This window comes from Rhipicephalus microplus, chromosome 6, assembly GCF_043290135.1.
Source record: "Rhipicephalus microplus isolate Deutch F79 chromosome 6, USDA_Rmic, whole genome shotgun sequence".
Lineage (NCBI taxonomy): Eukaryota > Metazoa > Arthropoda > Arachnida > Ixodida > Ixodidae > Rhipicephalus > Rhipicephalus microplus.
Window position 1 is genome coordinate 84795515 of NC_134705.1, and position 19467 is coordinate 84814981.

Genomic DNA, 19467 nt, shown 5'->3' on the forward strand with positions numbered 1-19467 from the left:
TGGGCATTTACTACACATGCGAGGGAGTGGCGGTGACAACGTGGACGCGAGTCCTAGACAGGGCTCGCCACTTCATCGAAAGAGCGAGCCGGCACAGTCTGTCCATTCATGAGAAGGCTCTCGCCGCGAAAACGTGTGTTTGCGCACTAGCCCTCTACACGAGCCGGGTTGCTGTCATGCCTGTGAAAGTGGCAACCCAGATCAACAAGATGCTAAACGCATTCCTTTGGAACCACAAACCTCCACCGGTGCGGCGAAGCCTCCTACAGATGGCTGTGACAGAGGGGGGGCTTGGGCTACCGCACGCCCTCACCCTAAGCAAAATCCTCGCTGTGAAGACGGCGCGCTCCCTCTTCCAAGCGGGCGATTACCTCGGGAGAGGCCTGCTCCTATACTGGAGTGGCGCAACAAATAGTTGGTTGGGCGCAAGCAGACACTCCGGGCCACACGCAGAAATACCCTCGCATTTCTACAGGACAGCATCAGCGACGATGCGCATGCTTACCAAAGAGACGCCGGACTGCGACGTTGACGCCGACCCGCCCACCCGAATCGCGGAAGCCCTCAACCGCGCCCAACTATCCGACGAGGAGAAAACGGTGGCCAGAAACGCTCTTCGAGCCCTGCCAACAACCTTCCACGGCCAGCCAAAGGCGACCCATGACTTTGCGTGGCAGAAGGCGTATAACGTGCTGCCAACGCGGCAGCGCCTGCACAAACTCGGCATCGTCCCGAACGCGCGTTGCCCGAATTGCCGCGAAACGGAAACGCAGAAACACGCCCTAGTTGATTGCACGGCCGCCAAGCCTGTGTGGCGCATCATCGCACGATGTTTCCGCATCCGCCCTCCCCCCTATCTCAGGCGAAACAAAGGCGCCTTCGCTAAACTGGTCGTGGCATGCACGCTCTTCGCGATTTGGAAGCGTCGCTCCCTCGCGGAAGCGCGCCGCTCGCCAGTGAGGGCGGCATTTCCGGTAGTAGCGAACATTCGCTTGATGGTGTGGGCATTCCTGTCCGAAGCGCTAGAAGCTGGCGGGGAGGAAAAGTTTTTGCGCCGCTGGCACACCAAGTTTTTCTTTTTGAGAAACGGAAAGCTCGTTTCCCCGATCATCCCCTACTGACACCCCCCCCCCCTCCCACCTTTTTTTAGTTCCGGACCGCCGTCCGAGGCCCCCCTCCCCACCACCTCCCACCCTTTTCTTCAAATGAGCGATACATAGGGTATCACGCAGGAGCCTAACTGCTCCCTCGATAAACGAACAAGCTTTATCCTGTTTTGAGCAGATGCGCACACGACCGCGCTGCAATGTGCTTGCCCTGCGCAGCGCCGCCGCGCTGCGCAGAGCGCTCACTGCGTAGCATTGTATAAATTTAATAAATGTTGCATGTATTTATTTTATGTAGGCCGGGTGCATAGTGTACACACTTGCATGTTAATTTGCGAGTCGGGCGTGGGAGAGCCTGTTAAAATGACTGCATATGTATTGTTTTCCCGTTCAGGCGCACCTATTCACATACGTGTTGTTCCTGTAACGCGGCGCTCCAATGATCGCGCCAAACTATTGTGACCAGCCGAAGTGCCGGCTGAGTATTATGTATAAGTCAGTGACCTGAGTATACATGTTTGGAGTTAAATAAACTTCTCCTTGTTGTAGTATCTGTTCTTATCAGCTTAATATCTGATACGGATCCTATTTGGATCCAAGATATTAAACTTATTTTTGTGATGCGGCGGAGTGCTTGAAGCTTGCTTCACCTCCGCCACGGGTTGGCCCGGTATTGCACTACCTCCGGGATCGGCCCACTCACCCCCTGCGGGGTGAGTTCGACAATAAATTCAATCGTGGAGATCGTGGAGGACGACGAGGTCGCAGCCAAGCTCCGAAGGTGCGAGAGTACAGCTCCGGGAGAGGACCGCCTCACTTACCACCACTGGAGGCAGGTGGACCCTGAAGGGCGGTACCTCGCGGCGGTATTCAACGTCTGCCTCAAATACCGCCGCACACCCCGGAGCTGGAAGTCGACGAGGACGATCCTCATTCACAAGAAAGGCGACCGCGAGGACCCCACAAACTGGCGACCCATTGCCCTTGGTCGAACGATCGCCAAACTGTATGCCGGGTGTCTCACCACGCGGCTGCAGCGGTGGTTGGGCGACCATGCGGTACTGTCCAGGTGTCAGAAGGGCTTCCTGCCGCACGATGGGGTGTTCGAACACAACTTCGTGCTGCAGGGACGCCTGGACGACGCCAGGACGGGAGGTGGGGAGCTGTGCGTGGGGTTCCTCGACTACGCCAACGCCTTCGGCTCGGTCGCCCATGAGGCCCTCGTCGACGCTGTCCGCGGCGCCGGCGCGGGGGAGCCCTTCGCGGAGATCGTGGAGGAACTCTACCGCGCCAACACCACCTGCGTCGTGGCAGCTGACGGCACCACGGAGCCAATTGCCATCGGAGCGGGCCTACGCCAAGGCTGTCCCCTGAGCGGCCTGCTGTTCAACCTGGTGGTGGACCCCATCATCAGAGCGGTGCAGGGAGGCGATAGGCAACACAACATCCTTGCCTACGCCGATGATCTGACGCTGCTCGCCGGGGATCCCGCCACCTTGCAGCGCCGCCTCAACGTGGTGACGGCCCTTTCGGACCCGCTCGGGCTGCGACTGAAGCCTGCCAAGTGCCGCACCCTCCACCTGTCCGGGCGCTACCCGGTGGGCACACGGCCCACCACTTTCACCGTGGGGAGCGTCCCGGTCCCGGCACTGGCGGACTTCGAGGGGCACCGGTTCCTGGGGCGTCCTGTGGGGTTTCGGGTGCTACCGGACCAGACAACGGTCGACGAGGCCGTCCATCTCGGCAGACGGCTGCTCTCCTCCATGCTCACCCCATGGCAGAGGCTGGATTCTATTAAAACATTTCTATATCCAGCCCTCAACTTCGCCATGCGGGTGGGCCTTGCCAGCAAAGGAGAGTGGCATCGCTTGGACGAGGAGCTTCGCCCGCTGATCAAGAAGACCCTGTATGTGCCGGCCAGAGCGTCAAATGAGTATGTGTACGGGAGCGCACATGCCGGCACTGCAGGGATCCCTCTTGCGGCGGAGCTCAGCGACATCTGCCGGGTGGACGGGGCCTTCAAGCTCCTGTCGTCGACTGATCTGGAGGTCCGGGAGCGAGCGAGGGAGGAGCTCAACCGGGTGGTGTCGAGGCGGCTGAGGCGACCGGCGGACACGGACGACACCGAGGCCTACCTCTCAGGCGAAACGGAGGGCGACTTCCGGCAGACTGCGACCCAGCTGCAGTCTGTCTGGACGGAGGCACGCAAAGCCTCCCGTCGCCTGTCCGTCGCCTGGGAGCTACTGGACCAGGGCGCCCGCATCACCTGCGGAGAGGCCACGGTGTCAGCGCGGAACCGAAACAAGCTCATCAAGATCCTTCGGGCCATCCTCAACCAGGACCGGGACCGTTCTCTCCAGGAGAAGCCGTCCCAGGGCAAGGCGATGGCATGTGTAGCGGCGGACCCCGCCAGTTTCCACTTCATGAGGTCCGGCCGCTACACTCGCTTCAAGGAGTGGCGCTTCATTCATCGAGCCCGGCTGAATCTCCTCCCCCTGAACGGCACAAGAACGTGGGTGCCCGCAGCTGACAAAAGGTGCCGACGCTGCGGGTACGGGGAGGAGACCCTGCCGCACGTCCTCTGCCACTGCATGCGGCAGAGCCGGGCCATGACAGAGCGCCACAACGCCATCGTTGCGCGCCTCAAGAAGGCGGCCCTGGAGCGGTTCACCGTCATCGGGGAGAACCAGCAGGTCGGCGTCCCCGGCTTGCGACCCGACCTCGTCCTGGCCCGTGGTGAGGAAGCCCTGATCCTGGACGTCTGCTGTCCCTTCGACAACCGTATGCAGGCGTTCCAGGAGGCTCGGAGGGTCAAGGAGGAGAAGTACGCCCCTCTACAGCGTCATCTCCTCCAGCGGTTCCAGCGCGTCTCCGTCGACGCCATCGTCGTAGGCTGCCTCGGCTCGTGGGATCCGGCCAACGATCGTGTCTGCCGCAGGTTCTGCTCCAGGAGCTACCTGCGGACCATGAAAAGACTTTGCGTTTCAGACACGATCGCTGCCTCTACGGACATTTATCGTGGCCATATAGGCGTTTTGTAAATAGTTTTTTAATCGAGAAGCGATACCGCGTTTTTTATTGTTATACGCTTTTATTCATACTAACACCACTAACTCTTTTTTAGCCTTTTTGTTACCTGATTTTATTATATACACCTTTTATTACCGTTTCTTGTTCTGTTATATAACCATGTATGATGTTTGTGTACTAAGCATAATAAAAAATTCTGTTCTTATCAGCTTAATATCTGATACGGATCCTATTTGGATCCAAGATATTAAACTTATTTTTGTGATGCGGCGGAGTGCTTGAAGCTTGCTTCACCTCCGCCACGGGTTGGCCCGGTATTGCACTACCTCCGGGATCGGCCCACTCACCCCCTGCGGGGTGAGTTCGACAATAAATTCAATGATAGAAGGAGTGTTCGGATTTACCCATGATACCGGGGTAAACGGCTTGGGTGCGTCGAGTGTCCGAGACGGTGGCGGCACGCCGCCCCGGCTGACGCGGTATTCGCGTGCAGGGAGTGCGCTAGCTGTGTTTACACTTACGATTGCTCTGGGAAAATAAATGTTTCCGTGTGTATTTCATATATGGAGGGTCTCTTTTATTTTGTTATGTTCACACGTACATACTCAAGTTTCTTATTTTTTTTAACGTTCCTACTCATATTAATAAAACTATTGAGGAAATTATCATTACTGTTTCGGAGGAAAGCTAGAAGTGTGTATACGATGTGTATGCATGTGCGATGTGTATGTATGTATGTGTGTAGAAGTGTGTATGTATGTGCCAAGCTATTTCCGCTTTTCGAATTCACCCGTTTCGCAACGAAAAATAAAAAAAGCCTCTAGAAAATGGGGTTTGGTTGGTGTTTCTGTTTACAGTTGCAGTGGCAAGCGAAGGCATTTTTATTTCACATCTTCACGCGGCGTCTGAACCTGAAGACGCGTGCTCTCGCCACGTCTACGCATCTACACTATTCCCCATCACAAATTAAAATCGCAAAGAACGCCACAGGACCCACTCCGCACACACCTGCTGTACGGTGGAGCGGCAAAGCCCCGATGTGCTTTTCCTATGTCCACTGACCTTTGGGGTTTGACGTCCCAAAACCACCATATGATTATGGGAAAATTTCGACCACCTGGGGTTCTTTCACGTGCACCCTAATCTGAGCACAGGGAAATGCAGCCGCCGCGGCCGGGATTCGATCCCACCACCTGCGGGTCAGCAGCCGAGTACCTTACGGCCATCAGACCACCACGGCGGGCATCGCCTTGTTGATCAAACACTTCATTTCTGAACACCATCTCATACCAGCTCATCCACCGTTGGCTCTCGTTAATTACAACGAACATCCTCGCACGCTCACCTCAATGGAATTGCCAGTTGCTGGAAGTTCCAAGAAAATTGCGCACTAGACGTTCGGACGCACCACGCACGTACCTGAAGCGACGTGGACCCCAGGACGCGTGAGATCACGCCCCGGGCGCGCTTTGCCTCCGTACCCACTCGTCACTCCTCACAGCTTCACTAAGCCGAGTATGTAGAAGTCGAAGAAGCAGAACAACAAACCAGCCAATCCCCCACAGTGGGTGTGAGCCACAAGTGAAGGTCAACAAAAACAAGCAACACCAGCGAGCGCAGTGACGAAGCTATCGTAATGGGGCGAAATAATCCACGAATATGGCTGCACGTTGACGCACGGTCGCATTTGTGCAACCACCCGTGTCTCCCGAAGACCGTCTGTCGCGCGTCTTCGACGAAAAGCGCAGGCGAGCTCTTCTCCACTGATTTCCGCGACCACTTCACGACCGCCTTCGGCCGCCTCATGTCCGTCCGGCACGATCGACGGAGCGCCGCACCAGCGCCTCGTACACGCCACCATAGCACTCCTACCCCTCGGAATCAGCAAAACTCGGACGTTTTCGACCACGACAGACAGAACCTGCCGGCCCGTTGAACGCTTGAACGACATCGCAGCGTCAAGTCGCACACTCACGTTCCGTCACCCTCTGCCACATGATCCTTCATTCACCGGCTTCACAACCCACGCGGTAGACGTTTCGCACGCATTCCCGGGTCTGCCTTTCACGGCAGGACCTTCGTCGACCTCGGTGCGGTGTTCCGCCACGTCGGAACTTGCAAGGCATATGTTGAGCGTGCTGAAGCAGCCAAAGGCACCACCTTTTTGCCGATGATTGTGGGCGTCGTTGCAGAGGCGTTGCTTGGGCAGCCGGCGTAGAAGCCATGTTGGATGGGTGACGTATTCACATTTTGCACAGTCATTTTTTTTTTTTTTCCTTCCTTCCAGACTTTGGTGCTCGAGTTGGACATGTACACTATGCATCAGTTTTTAAAACAAATGCTGTAGCATCCCTCGCGACATGCCTGATAATGTTCGCCAGCAAGCATTTGGTGTGACGTCATGGGCGCATAGAGAGTACGCATGCAAGCAAGCACGCGTGGCTTCGACCTCTGGGAAAAAGAAGGTTTCAGTTTTAACATGTTTGTAAGCGAAACTAGAAACTTCAAGCGGACTGGGGATAAAAGCAATGCCGTGAAGCCAGCGCTGCCGCTGTCGGTGCACAATGCTGGTTGTGCATGGGTGGACGTCGGAATTGCTTTGCTACTGTTTGCCCGGCTTTTGGCCAGAACTAAGTACGAGGTGTGAAAGAATGGATTTTAATTACGTGCTAATGAATTGCATCGCTTCTCGGCCTTTTGGCTAGACCAATTGTCGAGCTAGCCGTTTCTTTGCGCCCCGCGCGAGACCCAGGGTCACGTCCCGCCGACGTCGACCCCGGGGTTCAAGTCGCCAAAGTTAGTTTACGCGGCATCGCCGTCCTGCACGTGCGACCGCCGCCCCGAGCCTCGGACCTCCCTGTCCGGCGCCCACCCATCCCATGCCTGGTGAAGCAAGGCCCCCGGTCTACGCCTGCCGTCCCGGAGTCCTCCTGCTACCCACCCGGCGCCTCCTGTATCCGTGCGGCACCCGCCTCGGCTGAGCCGCAGTCCTACCAGTGTGCAGCTAGCCTGCACGATACTAGTCTCAACTAGCCACGCCTTCCTGGCAGCCAGCGGCAACGCGCACCAGAATGGCGTCAACGTCTGACCTCCCGGTGAGGGAGAATTGCTTTATGTTCACGGCGCCCGAAGGCGACGTATCGATAGATGATCTAATTGATGCCATAGAACTAGTGACTGGGGATGACAGTGTATTTGTTCTACAGCACATGGGCGGGGCTAGGTTCCTCGTCTGTACGCGCAACGCCAGTCAGGCGACAAGGTTAATGGTGGCGGAAGGCTTCCGTGTTAATGGCGAAAACGTACCGGTTGAGGCCGTAGGGCCGCCGGTCACGTACGTAAATGCCTACCGGTACCCCGCCTACTTGTCTGACGAGGTACTTAGCAACGCCCTAGCTCAGTATGGCAAAGTGAGGGGCATATCGTTTGCCACTGTGGCCACTCGTCAAAACAAGCTCAACGGGGTAAGAGTTATTAAGATTGAGATGAGCAAACCGGTGCCAAACTTTGCGACCATCGCAGGGCACCGCGTAATGTTCGAGTATCGCGGCATGAGGCGAGTTTGTGCACGATGCGGCGAAGTGGGCCACATGGCGACGGTATGCTCCGCTCCTTTTTGTAAACGGTGCGGAACTTTTGGCCATGACACCGAGGGCTGTACTAGTGAATGTAAGCGTTGTGGGGGTCACCACGGGACGAGGGAATGTTTTCGAAGGCGATCATACGCGTCGGCCGCCCGCGGGTTCCCCCCTGCTCCGGATCACGCGTCTAGCCCCGGCCAACCTGGCGGCTCTTTATCGCCTCGCTTAGACAAGGCATCCCCACGCCTCCAGGTGCTTACGCCCAAGATCACGCCCCGTGCGACAGTGAGAGACGCAGGCGAGCACCCCACGAACATCGACCCGCCTACAGGCAGCAGCGAGGCCGATTCACTCGCCAGCGAGAGAGAGGGGCGGGAGGCGAGTGAGGAGGTTACTACTGCCTCTTCTGAGACGGAGCCCAGTCCCTCCGATACAGCTTCGGCGCAGTCCTCCTCCGCTTCACCGCAGGCACTCCCATCGGACCAGGACGACTGCGAATCTCTGCCATCAGCACAGAGGGTGCCGGCTGACGCCACCGAACGGGGAAGCGCTCTCCCTTCTGTGCCGTTAACACCGGCCAATGTGCTCGCACTGGTGACTTCGGAGGACCTGGAAGCGCGTACCCATGACTCCGCCCGGGACGAACTGCCCATAACGAGCAAGGGGTACTACGTGCTGCCCGAGGACGTCGAGCGCAACAACACCGCCTCGACTTGCCCCTCCCCTGCTCAATTCAGTCGGTTAAGCCGGAAATCCGACGCAAAGGCGGGCCAGCCGCATCCTGGCCTCGAGCAGCGGTCACGCTCGCGCTCGCGCTCGCGAAGACGCCCTGACGATGAGAGACGGGCGGCTGACGAGAGGACCTCTAGCAAGGACGCCCGGCAGCGCAGATCAGAGCTGGTTGGCCGAAGCAGCGACAGCGATGTCCCGCCACACCCGAAGTCCCAGAAGCTTGAGCAAGCGGGAGGGGGCAACGGGAGCCGCCGCCCAAGTCCCGAGAAGGCTACCAGAAGAAAGTAGCGGCGCGCCTGCTGCGACGGCTTCGTCGCCTTCCGCTCTCCTGCCTTCCCCTCACACTCCGCTCTCCCGCCTCCCCTCGCCCTCCGCTGTCCCGCTCTTACCTGGCTGGGCCCTTTCCCCTCCAATGCAGCACCCTCCTCGCTCCCCTTCGCCCGCGCTCCGCTGATGCCGAACTCGCCTGGTTATCGCGCCCTTCACCCTTCCTCCTCCCCCCAAGCGAGATACGGCGCTCCAACTGACGGATTATGGCCACGCTGCGGTTCGCGACATTAAACATTCGCGGCTTTCGCGACAGAAATAAACAGGCTGCTGTGGTGACGTTCGCCCGATCTAAGGGCATCGACCTCCTCTTTCTTCAGGAGACCAATTTCCGCTCCCCGCTTGATGTTACCTTATTCAGGCGCAACTGCCAAGTTGACGGCTTTTTTTCTTTAACATCCGCGAGGGCTTGCGGCGTTGGTGTCGTGTTCGTCACGGACAGGTTCCGACGAAAGTCGCATTGTATTTTTGGAGCGAACGGGCGCACGCTTGTGCTCGACGTCTTCGTCGACGGGTCCAGGGTGCGCTTTGTTAACGTTTATGCGCCGGTGACCAGATCGGACACAAATACCTACTTTAAGGAGCTGCACGGCTACCTGCTGGAGCCCGTCCCTTATGTCGTTCTCGGAGACTTTAACTGTGTCGTGGACTCCACAAGAGACATCCGGGGCCCGGGTCAAGGGGGCTCGACCTACCACGCCAAAGAGCTGGTGAAGATCCTCCGGCACCTGCGGCTCACGGACGCATGGGTACACGCACACGGCAACGAGTTCGTCCCCACTCGAACCTCGCGGACCACGGCCAGCAGACTCGACCGAGCCTACGTCCCCGAACGCCTTGTCCAATCCATCATGGCGTGCGAAGTCCTCGCCCTCCCCGAAGGGCTCTCGGACAGAACGGATCACCTCCCGTTGGTAACAACGGTGAGGGGGACACCTGGCCATAACCAGAGAAACGAAGCCTGGCGCCTCGATCCGGCACTCATCCAAGATCGTACGAGTGCTCCGAGAATATCCGCGTATTTGGAAGAGACGATTGAGGCTACCCCCTGCACTAGCCCGGCTGTATGGGACGACTTGAAAGCGAGATGGAGAACATTCCTGCAAGAAGAAGGCAGCGTGAGGAAGAAGCGCATCACAAGACAAATGAACGAGATACTCCGCCGCATGCGGATAGTACAGAGCGCGGACAACCTCACGGCATGCACGCGCGACTACCTCCACTCGCTGCAAGTTCAGCACGATCGTCTCTTCCGGGAATACGTGTGCAACCCACGCGAACAAGGGACCCCTGTGGGGGAACCAGCGGGACCAGCTTTAACTGAAGCACGAGGAAACGGATCCCTGCGAATCGTAGAGGTGCAACGTCCCGATGGCAGCCTCACCTCGGACCCCACCGAGATCGAAACGGTGTTTCGAGAATACTTTGAGACCGTCTTCCGCGAGCCGGACTCGTGCGGCCCTTCTCCAGAGGCAACTCTCATGGACAGTCTGTGTTCGCACCTGCCTCGACTTGCCGAGGACGAGTGCACAGTCTTGTGCGGTGCAGCAACGGAGGAGGAACTCCGCACAGCCATCCGAGCCATGCCGCCGAATTCGGCTCCGGGTACTGATGGCCTCACGGCCAGTTTCTACGTGACCTTCTTCGATGTCCTGTGTGCCCCACTCCTGGCCATGGTAAACGCGGTCCTTCAGCAGCACATAAAACCTGACTCTTTTAGCACAGGGCGCATCGCCCTTATCCTCAAGGACGGTGCACCTTCAAGCGAACTGTCATCATGGCGCCCGATCTCCCTACTCAATGTAGACTACAAGATCGTGGCGTCCATACTCAACACCAGACTGAGGACTTTCTTGCCAGATCTGATTGCCCCCCACCAGGCCTGCGCCGTGCCAGGCCGATCTATGTTTGCAAATCTTACGGCCACCAGAGACGTCTTCGAATACGCGGTCCTGAAGAGAGTCACGGGCGCCTTCCTGTCCCTCGACCAAGCCAAGGCGTTTGACAGGGTTAGGCACACGTACCTCTTTGAAGTGCTTCGCCGATTCGGGCTCCCGCAGGAGTTTGTGGCTGCCATCGAGCTCCTGTACTCTGACCTGCGCAGTTGCGTCGCGGTGAACGGCAGGACGACGGCCTTTTTTCGGTACACGAGAGGCATCAGGCAAGGGTGCCCCTTGGGCCCAACGTTGTTCGCGCTCTCGATCGAGCCCCTACTGACAACCTTGGCCAGTGACGAGTGCATCCGAGGCCTGCCAATGACCGGTACCGAAGAGATCAGAGTCTTGGCGTTTGCCGATGACATATCCCTCTTCGTCAAGGACGCGCGAAGCCTCGACCGCTTTCGCAGCGTATTCAAGCTGTACGCCAAGACGTCAGGAGCCGAGCTAAACGAGAGGAAAAGCCGAGCCCTGCTCTTCGGTCCGTTTCCTCCTGAAGCGTTGGGCGATATAGAACCGGTCAGCACTGTAAAAGTCCTCGGTGTCTATTTTACCCGAGAAGGCATCGACGCTTCAACCTGGGTGCGCGTCATAGACAGGGCTGCACAGCTTACCGAGCGCGCAAAACTGCTCAGCATGACCCTTCATCAAAAGGCTGTGGTTATGAAGACAAGCGTTTTTGCTTTGGCCTCCTATGTGAGCAGGGTGACGGTGATGCCGGCGCGGGTGGCTACTCGACTCGGCATGTTAGCGAATGAACTTCTGTGGGGCAGGACGCCACCCCCTGTAAAACGAACCCTCCTCCAGCTGGAGGTGAAGCAGGGAGGACTAGGCCTTCCGCACGCGCTCACCTCGAGCAAAGTGCTCGCTTTGAAGACGGCTCGCAAGGTGGCGCAAGCAGGCGACTATGTCGGGAGAGGCCTGCTGCTCTATTTGAGCGGCCCGACAAACAGTTGGCTGGATGCCGGTCGACACTCCGGCCCGCACGCCGAATCGCCCTCGCTCTTTTACAAGGCGGCAGCAGCGACGGCACGCATGCTGCACAAGGAACTACCGAATTGCGACCCCGACGCGGAGCAGCCGGCCCGCATAGTGGAGGCACTCACGGCAAGCCAGCTGAGCGACGAGGACCGGCAACGAGCGGAGCAGGCTAGGCGCGACCTTTCCCTGCTGCATAGCCTGCTGCCAGCTGAAATTCAGGATTTTCTTTGGAAGAAGGCGTGGGAGGTCCTCCCCACCAGACACCGCTTGAAGCGGCTAGGCATTGTGCCCGACGACCGTTGCCCAAACTGCCGGGAACCAGAAACGCAAAAGCACGCCTTGCTTGAATGTTCGTCCGCTCGGCCTGTCTGGCGTATGGTTGCGCACCGCTTTGGAATCCGCCCCCCACCAGGTCATAAACGCAACAAGGGAGCGTTTGCACGGCTCGTGACCGCCTGCACCCTTTTTGTAGTGTGGCAACGTCGCTCGCTCGCGGAAGCGCGGCGACAGCCGGTTCGGGCGGCGCCCCCAACCGTCGCGCGTATAAGAAGGCTAGTGTGGGAGCTCCTCTCCCGGGAACTCGAGGCCAGCGGAGAGGAGATGTTTCTCCGCCGCTGGCACACGAAATTCTTCTTCGTGAGAGAGGGCAAGCTGGTCGCACCAATCGTCAGCTACTAACCGCTCTCGGTTTTGGGCGTCGCTACACTCAAGAGCGACACGTATATGGCTCCCAAACATGGTGACCCCCCCTCGCCACTCTCCCCAGACACACCATTCTAACGCCTGTGTTCATGAAGAGATTTGTATCCTGGTGATGAAGCTTTCGTGACGTTGTGTAGCGCCGCTGGCCCCGCTGGTAGGCATCAAGACATTGCTGTTCACTGTATTTATGTAAATAACCCCCCCCTGTTTCTGCCACAGAGCTTTGTTAAGTGTATGAGTATATACACTGAGAATTCCTTTTGGTACCCGCCTCTCAGTTTGATGCTTGTAAATATGATACGCATGTATATATGTATATAGATACTGCACCTTCTCCTACCCTCCACCACCCCGTATACCACTTATGTTCAACACACCCATTCAAGGTGCTTTCTTTCCCAATTAATTTACGCTCACGATTGTAAACATGTACATACGTTACGCATCACATTTGTATTCCGTCCGCGTAAGTGTGCACCTGTGTACATATAACGCGTCACGAAACTGTATATGCATTTTCTGTGTAGAACATATCAATGTATCTGTTGTTTTCGTCTGGAGTTAAATAAACTTCCCTTTGTGTAGTATCTGTTCTTATCAGCTTAATATCTGATACGGATCCTATTTGGATCCAAGATATTAAACTTATTTTTGTGATGCGGCGGAGTGCTTGAAGCTTGCTTCACCTCCGCCACGGGTTGGCCCGGTATTGCACTACCTCCGGGATCGGCCCACTCACCCCCTGCGGGGTGAGTTCGACAATAAATTCAATGATAGAAGGAGTGTTCGGATTTACCCATGATACCGGGGTAAACGGCTTGGGTGCGTCGAGTGTCCGAGACGGTGGCGGCACGCCGCCCCGGCTGACGCGGTATTCGCGTGCAGGGAGTGCGCTAGCTGTGTTTACACTTACGATTGCTCTGGGAAAATAAATGTTTCCGTGTGTATTTCATATATGGAGGGTCTCTTTTATTTTGTTATGTTCACACGTACATACTCAAGTTTCTTATTTTTTTTAACGTTCCTACTCATATTAATAAAACTATTGAGGAAATTATCATTACTGTTTCGGAGGAAAGCTAGAAGTGTGTATACGATGTGTATGCATGTGCGATGTGTATGTATGTATGTGTGTAGAAGTGTGTATGTATGTGCCAAGCTATTTCCGCTTTTCGAATTCACCCGTTTCGCAACGAAAAATAAAAAAAGCCTCTAGAAAATGGGGTTTGGTTGGTGTTTCTGTTTACAGTTGCAGTGGCAAGCGAAGGCATTTTTATTTCACATCTTCACGCGGCGTCTGAACCTGAAGACGCGTGCTCTCGCCACGTCTACGCATCTACACTATTCCCCATCACAAATTAAAATCGCAAAGAACGCCACAGGACCCACTCCGCACACACCTGCTGTACGGTGGAGCGGCAAAGCCCCGATGTGCTTTTCCTATGTCCACTGACCTTTGGGGTTTGACGTCCCAAAACCACCATATGATTATGGGAAAATTTCGACCACCTGGGGTTCTTTCACGTGCACCCTAATCTGAGCACAGGGAAATGCAGCCGCCGCGGCCGGGATTCGATCCCACCACCTGCGGGTCAGCAGCCGAGTACCTTACGGCCATCAGACCACCACGGCGGGCATCGCCTTGTTGATCAAACACTTCATTTCTGAACACCATCTCATACCAGCTCATCCACCGTTGGCTCTCGTTAATTACAACGAACATCCTCGCACGCTCACCTCAATGGAATTGCCAGTTGCTGGAAGTTCCAAGAAAATTGCGCACTAGACGTTCGGACGCACCACGCACGTACCTGAAGCGACGTGGACCCCAGGACCCGTGAGATCACGCCCCGGGCGCGCTTTGCCTCCGTACCCACTCGTCACTCCTCACAGCTTCACTAAGCCGAGTATGTAGAAGTCGAAGAAGCAGAACAACAAACCAGCCAATCCCCCACAGTGGGTGTGAGCCACAAGTGAAGGTCAACAAAAACAAGCAACACCAGCGAGCGCAGTGACGAAGCTATCGTAATGGGGCGAAATAATCCACGAATATGGCTGCACGTTGACGCACGGTCGCATTTGTGCAACCACCCGTGTCTCCCGAAGACCGTCTGTCGCGCGTCTTCGACGAAAAGCGCAGGCGAGTACTTCTCCACTGATTTCCGCGACCACTTCACGACCGCCTTCGGCCGCCTCATGTCCGTCCGGCACGATCGACGGAGCGCCGCACCAGCGCCTCGTACACGCCACCATAGCACTCCTACCCCTCGGAATCAGCAAAACTCGGACGTTTTCGACCACGACAGACAGAACCTGCCGGCCCGTTGAACGCTTGAACGACATCGCAGCGTCAAGTCGCACACTCACGTTCCGTCACCCTCTGCCACATGATCCTTCATTCACCGGCTTCACAACCCACGCGGTAGACGTTTCGCACGCATTCCCGGGTCTGCCTTTCACGGCAGGACCTTCGTCGACCTCGGTGCGGTGTTCCGCCACGTCGGAACTTGCAAGGCATATGTTGAGCGTGCTGAAGCAGCCAAAGGCACCACCTTTTTGCCGATGATTGTGGGCGTCGTTGCAGAGGCGTTGCTTGGGCAGCCGGCGTAGAAGCCATGTTGGATGGGTGACGTATTCACATTTTGCACAGTCATTTTTTTTTTTTCCTTCCTTCCAGACTTTGGTGCTCGAGTTGGACATGTACACTATGCATCAGTTTTTAAAACAAATGCTGTAGCATCCCTCGCGACATGCCTGATAATGTTCGCCAGCAAGCATTTGGTGTGACGTCATGGGCGCATAGAGAGTACGCATGCAAGCAAGCACGCGTGGCTTCGACCTCTGGGAAAAAGAAGGTTTCAGTTTTAACATGTTTGTAAGCGAAACTAGAAACTTCAAGCGGACTGGGGATAAAAGCAATGCCGTGAAGCCAGCGCTGCCGCTGTCGGTGCACAATGCTGGTTGTGCATGGGTGGACGTCGGAATTGCTTTGCTACTGTTTGCCCGGCTTTTGGCCAGAACTAAGTACGAGGTGTGAAAGAATGGATTTTAATTACGTGCTAATGAATTGCATCGCTTCTCGGCCTTTTGGCTAAGATCAAAGTGTCGAGTTAGCTGTTTTTTACGAGCCCTCGCGCGAGTCCCGGGGTCACGTCACGTCGGCGTCGGCCCCCGGGCCCTCTCGGAGTTCGAGCCCCAGAACCAGTGCAAGCCCTTCGCCGCCGCAGCCTCGTGCACGCGGCTGCCACCCTTGGGTTTCGGGCCTTCCCGCCCGGAGACCCTCTACATGCCAGGTCGAGCCAGGCCCCCGGTCCGCCCCTGCTGCCCCGGAGCTCCTAGCGGCGACCCCTGCCATCACCAGACCCCAAGCGGCCCCCGCCTCAGCTGAGCCGCTGCCTACCAGTGTGCAGCTTGACTGCACGTCACGAGTCGTCCCAGAGCCTCGCCCCCCCCGGCGGCTTGCGGGATCCGCCCACCAGTATGGCCATGCCAGTTGAGCTCCCGGTGAGGGAGAATTGTTTCATGTTTTCCGCGCCCGAGGGCGATGTCTCTGTTGACGATCTGATTGATGCAGTAGAATTAACCGCTGGTGATGATAGTGTATTCGTGCTTCAGCACATGGGGGGCGCAAAGTTCCTTGTGTGTACTCGCAATGCTAGTCAGGCGACGAGCCTAATGGTGGCGGAGGGTTTCACGGTGAATGGGGTGAAGGTGCCGGTCGAGGCAGTCGGGCCGCCGGTGACGTACGTGAACGTCTACCGCTACCCGGCTTTCTTGTCTGATGAGGCCCTTAGTAATGCTCTTGCCCCTTTCGGCAAAATTAAGAGCATTTCCTTCGCCACCTTGGCGACTCGCCAGACTAAGCTAAATGGTGTGAGGCTAGTCAAAATAGAAATGTCCCGGCCTGTTCCTAATTTCATGACAATAGCGGGGCACAAAGTCATGTGTGAATACCGTGGGATGCGTCGCGTGTGCGCCCGCTGCGGCGAGGTCGGACATATGGCGACCGCATGTTCTGCCGCGTACTGCAGACGGTGTGGCATTTTTGGCCACGATACGGAGGGCTGCGAGGCCGAATGTAAACGCTGTGGCGGCCACCACGGGACGCGCGAGTGTTTTCGGAGGCGCTCTTACGCGTCTGCCGCCCGCGGTTTCCCCACACTGACTGATACCACCCCCTCACTTGTACATGTAAGCGGCCCTGCCGTATCGAAGGCCGCCAGCGCCCCACGCCTACAGGTGCTTTCGCCAAGGACTGCACCTCGCACCATTGGGAAGGGGCTCCCACCCGAGGACCGCAACTGCAATACTGGCCCGCCCACAGGCAGCAGTGCGGACACTTCGTCTGCCAACGAAGGGGAGAAGCCGGGAAGCGTTGACGACGTCGCCACCACGTCGTCTGAAACAGACACCAGTGACCTCGAGACGGTCTCTGCACAATCGTCACCCACCACGCAGCCCGCACGCCCGCTAGGCGGGCCCGGCCGCCAGGGTTCCTCTGTCGCGCCTAAAGCCCTTACTGGTGCCTCTGAGCAAGAAGCAGCGAGCCTCCTTGTCGCAAACCCACCCACTAACGTGCTGGCTCCAGTCACTCCCCTGGACTTGGAAGAAAGGAGCCAAGACCCCGCCCGAGAGGACTTGCCCATCGTGAGTCGCGGGTACTACGTGCTCCCTGAAGTCCGCGCTCAACCAAGCCTGATACCCCTCCCTGCGCCCTCCTCTGACCATGCGTTGCCCAGTCTCTGCCGAAACCGGGACCCGATTACAGCTCAGACCGCGACTGGCCGCGAACAGAGGACACGCTCGCGCTCGCGCTCGCGCCGACGCACAGGAGAGGGTGTTAAGAGCGACCCCAGAGAACGAGCGACGAGCGGAGAGACGAAGCAGCGACGGGCCGGGCTCGGCGCGAGGAGCAGCGACAGCGACGCCCCTCCGAAAGCGAAATCACAGAAGTTGGGCGAGCGCGCGGAAAGCGAAGGGGACCCGCCCCCTCAAGCCGGCGATTCCAGCGCCTAGTACGCCGACCCCACCCCAGATGGCAGCGCCCTTCCCCCACTGCGCTCCCTTCCTTCTCCCTCTGTGTCCCTTTCCCCTGGCGCGCCATGCACTCACCCTTTCGTAAACTCGCCCCCTCTCCCCTCCTAGCTCCGCTTTATGGCTGACCGGCTGCGTTTCGCCACCTGGAACGTACGCGGGTTCCGCGATAAGACGAAGCAAACCGCCGTCATCTCTTTGGCCAAGCTCCATGACATTGACCTGCTGTTCGTCCAAGAGGCGAATTTCCGTTCCCTCCTCGATGTCACCCTTTTTCGGAACCTTTGCCAGGTCGATGCCTTCTTTTCCTTGACGCGGGCCAAGTCATGCGGGGTCGGAGTCGTCTTCGTCTCTGGAAGGTTCAGGCAAAAGGCTCATTGCGTGTTTGGCGCCGACGGCCGTACGCTAATCCTGGACATCTTCATCGACGGTCGCAAAGTACGGCTCGTTAATGTGTACGCGCCAACAACGAGAACGGAAACGAACACCTTTTTTAGAGAGCTCGGCGAGTCCTTGCAAGCGCCCCTCCCGCATGTAGTCCTCGGCGACTTCAACTGCGTCGTCGACACTACAAGGGACATCAGGGGCCCAGGTCGCGGAGGCTCAGCCTACCACGCGAAAGACCTTGTCAGACTCCTTCGCCGACTGCGACTCTCGGATGCATGGGTTCTCCAGCATGATAACGCATTCGGTCCCACTCGCATGTCGAGGACCACCGCCAGTAGGCTCGACCGCGCCTACTTACCTGACCTTTTGTTACCTTCCCTTGAGGCGTGTGAGGTGCTCCCGTTGCCTCCTGCCTTGGCGGGCATTTCGGATCACGTCCCGTTGGTGACAACCGTGCGCGGGAAGCCCGGCCCCAGTCCAGCAAACGCGTCGTGGCGCCTAGATCCGGCTTTATTAAATGACCCGGTTTCCACCCCCCTGATGCAGCAACGCATTGAAGCCACAATCAGAGCGACCCCCCGAGTGACCCCGGCCGTCTGGGACGACCTCAAGGCGACCTGGAAGGCGCATTTACAACAAGAGGGCAGAGCGAGAAAAAAACGCATTACGGCTCAGATGAACGAGCTGCTGCGCAGGATGCGCATCGTCCAGAACGCCGAGTGTCTCACTTCCTGCACTCGCGACTATCTTGCCGCGCTTAAGGTACAGCATGCACGACTGCAACGAGCCATCACCGGCGAGAAGCGCGCGTTCCGAACCACCTCAGAGGGGCACCGGGAAGAGGACCTGCGCGAAGTAAGCGGCAACGGCTCAGTACGGATCCTACAAGTAAGGCGCCCAGACGGCACACTCACGGAAGACCCAGCAGAGATCGAGGCGACCTTTCGACGCCACTTCGAGACCGCTTTCCGCGAACCGGAGCCCATAACGACCTCATCGGAGCTACCGCACCGGTCAGAACTGTACCAATTCTTGAAACACCTCGATGAAGGTGAATGCCCGACCTTATGCGGCGCAGCGACGATGCAGGAATTGTGGGCCGCCATCCAGTCTATGCCACCGAACTCAGCTCCCGGCGCGGATGGCCTCACTGCAGGGTTTTATGCGACCTTTTTTAGTATCCTGAGCGAGCCGCTACTTGGCGTAATCAACAGCATTCTCGAAGGCCACGCGAAACCCGCCTCGTTTGCCATGGGGCGCGTGGTCCTGATACTTAAGGAAGGCTCACCACCGAACGACCCCACGTCATGGCGCCCTATCACGCTACTGAATGCGGATTACAAGATTGTCGCCTCTATTCTAAACAGCCGTTTAAAGACCTTTCTGCCGGACATCATCGCGCCGCACCAAACCTGCGCAGTTCCGGGCAGATCACTGTTTGCCAACCTGAACATGACTAGAGACGCCTTTCAGTACGCCACCGAGAAAAGAGTATCAGGAGCTTTTCTTTCCCTCGACCAGGCCAAGGCCTTCGACCGGGTCAGGCACGCCTACCTGTTCGAAACGCTCCGAGAGTTTGGCCTCCCGGCAGGGTTTGTTAACATCATCAAGCTCCTGTACTCGGACCTCAGGTGCCATGTGGTTGTGAAC

General features: G+C 57.4%; 3 pseudogenes; all 3 read left to right on the plus strand.

The window, feature by feature from the left end:
• The first annotated feature begins 1638 nt into the window (after positions 1-1638).
• LOC142766232 (U2 spliceosomal RNA) lies at positions 1639-1810 on the plus strand (annotated as a pseudogene).
• A 2492-nt stretch (positions 1811-4302) lies between these two features.
• LOC142766449 (U2 spliceosomal RNA) lies at positions 4303-4484 on the plus strand (annotated as a pseudogene).
• An 8483-nt stretch (positions 4485-12967) lies between these two features.
• Positions 12968-13136, plus strand: LOC142766201 (U2 spliceosomal RNA; annotated as a pseudogene).
• Positions 13137-19467: the final 6331 nt, after the last annotated feature.